General features: G+C 47.2%; 1 long non-coding RNA gene across 1 annotated transcript; it reads left to right on the top strand.

Moving 5' to 3' along the window:
- The first annotated feature begins 905 nt into the window (after positions 1-905).
- Positions 906-3,407, top strand: LOC111826218. The gene is made up of 3 exons (XR_002829505.1): positions 906-954; positions 1,288-1,325; positions 3,346-3,407. It is a non-coding gene; the product is annotated as an uncharacterized LOC111826218 (long non-coding RNA).
- Positions 3,408-4,373: the final 966 nt, after the last annotated feature.

Raw genomic sequence — 4,373 nt, 5'->3', positions numbered from 1 at the left:
TTATGATGACCTCATAAAATAAACCAGGCAGCGTTTCTTCTTTGCTTTTTGGCCTAAATTCCTCCTTGCTCTCCTGGCCCAGGGAGAGCAGGGCTGGCCCACACTCAGAGCTACTCCAGGACTCTGGTGACCTCCAGCTTGTTCCGGTTCTCTTCTGACTCTCTGTGGTGTTGTCTCTGGCATCTCTCTACTCCTTTTGGTCTGACTTCCCAACGTGCTCCCCCAGCACCAGCGCTTCCACCTGGCCTCTGTGTGAACCCAGGGGAGGGGATTTCCTTGGCAGATGGAGGTTCTCCATGTGCCCCTCCCACTTCCTCCTGGAGCTCTCCCAGCTGTGGTCACTGGCGCTCTCCTGGGCTTCTCTTCTAGCTCTCTGCTGCCCTCCCCTGCCACCCTGGCCACCACATCTGCCCTTGTCATGGCTTCCTGCAGCCAGAGCCATCGAAAATGGGACTCCTTTCCACAGGTTCAGGGTTTGTGGGTGTCTGGACGTCCCTGGGAGGTCTCGCCAGCAGCTGGTTTGAAGCAGGTGCTGCAGTGAGGCAATGGTTGCTCTGGATGCCTCTGGAGAAACAGAGCAGAATAAACCAAAATAGGTTCTGCCCTTAAGGGGGGGAACACACATCACATTTCTGCCAAAGGGCCCCTCTGAGAGAGCCTGGTGTGTTTGGGCAGGACGGCTCTGTGAGCCCCAGAGTGGGGAAGGTGAACCCAGAAACAGCTGTGTTCCATGACTTACACCTTTACCCCCCCCCCCCCCACCCTGCCCCAAGCGCCTTTCCTGCTACCTGAGACAATTTGTATGTCCAGCCTTTCTGTTCAGCTGTCAGCTGTGAAGGACACCAGATGTTAGGCCTGAGCTATGCAATGAATTGTCTGGCTCGGGCTGACACTTTCCTTGCCATCTCCCCTGAAGCCATCTAAGGCCAAGGCCATGGGGAAGCAGTTTCGTAAGTATGTTGTTTATCACTATTTTTAAAAATGTATCTTTATTGTTGAAAGTATTACAGATGTCCCCTTCCCCCTCCACCCCTTCTCACCATTGGCCCCCTCCACCCTGCTCTCACCCCTTCCCCACGCTACTGTTTGGCCATGGGTTTTGCATATATGCATTTAAGTTCATTGGTTAATCTCTTCCAGCTCCCCGCCCCCCGCCTTTTCCTCTGAAAAAGGTCAGTCTGTTGTATGCTTCAATGTCTCTGGATCAGTTTATTTTGTTCATTAGATTCCACATATGAGCGAAATCATGTAATACTTGTCATTCTCTGTCTGGCTTATTTTGCTTAGCATACTACTCTCCAGGTCCCTCCATGCCATCTCAAAGGGTAAGAGATCCTTTTATATATATATATATATAGCTGCATAGTATTCCATTGTGTAAGTGAATCACAGTTTTTTAATTCATTCACTTGGGCTATTTCCAGATCTTAGCTATTGTAAATAATGCTTCTATGAACACAGGGGTGCATATATTCTGATTGGTGTTTCTGGCTTTCTAGGATCTATTCCAAGAAGTGAGATCACTGTGTCAAATGGCAGACCCCTGTGAAAGGGTCGTTTGACCGCCAAAGGGGTCGCGACCCACAGGTTGAGAACTGCTGCCTTAGACTAACCTCCTCCCTTCTCATTATTATTTGCTGAGAATCTTTTCAAATGTCAATGCCCAAGTTAAATACTACCTAAGCCATGGGGAGTTTCTGGCTGCCCTATTCAGAAAATCATTTTGCCTCCTCTGGGAGCATTACCATTGTAACAGTTTTCAGTCAAGAACCAGGATATGAACCCTGGTTGGTGTTGCTCAGTAATTAGAGCCCATGCACGGAAGGGTTGCAGGTTCAATCCTAGCCCTGGCATGAGGGAGGCAACCAATAGATGTGTCTCTCTCACACTGATGTTTCTCTCTTTCTCTTCCCCCTCTCTCCCTTTTACTCGCTCTAAAAATCAATGGAAAGAATATCCTCAGGTAAGAATTAACAAAAAAATGTCAAAACAAACAAACAAAACAAAACAAAATGAAAAAATCCAGGAGATGAGATTGGCTCTTGAGAATGAAATTTAATGTCAAAGTTCAAGCGACAAATGCCCTGAGTTTCTATGGACATGGCCCTCATTGAGATCTGATCTCTAGGCTTCAGGCCTCAGGCAGTGGTTCTCAACCTTCCTAATGCCGCGACCCTTTAATACAGTTCCTCATGTTGTGGTGACCCCAAACCATAAAATTATTTTCGTTGCTACTTCATAACTGTAATTTTGCTACTGTTATGAATCGTAATGTAAATATCTGATATGCTATATGTGTTTTCCAATGGTCGCGACCCACAGGTTGAGAACAGCTGCCTTAGAGGTTCTGCTAACTCCAGAATTTCTTCTCAGAAGGAGTAGGGGACAATCTGGTGGAAGGGGAAGCTAGACATTTTGTTTTGCATGGCAAACACACTAATTTCACTTGCATTGTATGTTTGTTAGAAATGGCTTAGGGGCTAGGGGTAAATGGTGTTGGTCCTGCTGATGAACAATGGATATATCCTAATCAGTGAGTGGGCAAATGGAGTCCTTAGGCCTGGCCAATAACTAAAACAGTTCTAACCAAAGCTGTTCTTAGAAGTGAAAATGTGAAAATAAAGTACGAGTTGGTCATATGAACTCTTCCAAAAGATAAGTCTGAGTGTCACAATGTGTTCACACCTAGAGGTGTCCCATAGCCACCTCTAGGTCTCTTTGTGAAAGGAAAGATCTTCTGGGGAGGTGGGACCTTTGCCTGGGTTGTTCGGGCTGGACTGGCTGGTGTGGGAGAGAACTTGAGATCCCTAGAACTGGAGCTTCTTGTCAAAAGAAAGAGAACTGGAGCCTAGGCAGGAAAGGACTTTACTTCTCCAGGGACCTCTCAGGTCTGATGAGAGTTTGGCCCAGATCTTTCTACTAAGAACCATGGTCATCTCTGAAAAGTGTGTTGGGGTTGTCCCCAGGGATTCCAAAGGTCTGGCCATGCCTTGGAGCATGAAATTGGGTGGGCATGTGACTGCTGTGTAGGCATCCTCCCTTTGGCTCAAAGGACTGGCTCAAGGAGGGAATAACCCAAGTCTGACACACAGGACTCAGGAGATGCTTCCTCCTTTGGATTGCTATGGGAGGCAGCAAAGGATGAACCAAACCCAGGAGTGATGGAGTAACCAGCAGAGAGCCTTTTAGAGCAGAACCTGGAAAAGCCTCATTTTGCACAAAACCAGGCCCCAGGATTCAGCCCTAGCCTCTTCCCTGCCTTTTGATATGAAAAATTTGTTCTTCTCTTAGACCTCCAGGAATCATTAGTGCTGTTTGCCAAATATTCCCAGTTCTCTCTTCCAGGCACGTGATAAGATTATACTTCCGGGCACCCTCATGGCTGGCTGGAGCCAAAGTGACCATTTTGTGGCCAATGGGCTGTGAAAGGAAGAGACATGCATCATTGCTGGATCAGAGGACTGTATTGCCAATACAAGACCCTCTAGAGCTCACTTTCTGCCAATGGTTTGGGCAATGTATCAGCCTGGGTTCCCAAGCGAAGAGGTGTGGAGCAAAGCCTCCAGCCATGGAGAGGTGGCATGATGGAAACAGACCTTTATTGTTATAAATAAACCACTTATGTCTATCAACTCCATCTCACTGAAGATGCAGGTCTCCTGTCTATTCCCAGGTTTACTGTACCACAATATTGGAAGACCTACTCTTTATCACTCAAGACTTCTGTCCTCCTTTTTCTTTTCCTGGTTCCTGTCTTTCACACACATGTCCCCAGGCCCAGTGTTACCTTGTCATTGCTTAGTTCCATCCCAGGGGCTCCCATGTCCCCTCTGACCATGAAAACAGGTGGCACCCCTCAGGCAAGATTGTAGAAGCTGAGGCAGGAGAGAGCAGAGGGTGTGTTAAAGCTTCCAAGATGGCCCTGGTGACCCCCACCTCCTGGTATTCACACCTTTGTGTAGCCCCTCCCACCTGATACTAGCGTAGGTCTGTGTGATCAGTAGAATGTGGCAGAACTGGTGGTATGTCATTTCCAAGATTAAATTATAAAGGATTGCAGTATTTGTCTTACTCATTCTCTCTCTCTTGACAATTCACTTCGGGGAAAACCCTGAGATGCTATGGAGGAGTCCATGTGACTAGAAACCAAAGCCTCTTGCCAATAGACCTGTGAGTGAATTGAAAGCAAATGCTCCAGACCCAATCAAGCCTCAGATGACTGCAGCCCTGGCTGACACCTTGATTGTGGTCTCACAAGAGACCCTGAGCTAGAACCACCTTGCTAAGCCACTCTCAAATTCCTGACCCCATAACACATGTTTGTTGTTTTAAGCTGCTAAGTGTGGAAAAACTCATTATGCAGGATTAAGTAA

This window comes from Myotis lucifugus, unplaced genomic scaffold (assembly GCF_000147115.1).
Source record: "Myotis lucifugus unplaced genomic scaffold, Myoluc2.0 scaffold_61, whole genome shotgun sequence".
NCBI classification, from domain to species: Eukaryota; Metazoa; Chordata; class Mammalia; order Chiroptera; family Vespertilionidae; genus Myotis; species Myotis lucifugus.
This window is presented reverse-complemented; position numbering and strand designations above follow the sequence as displayed.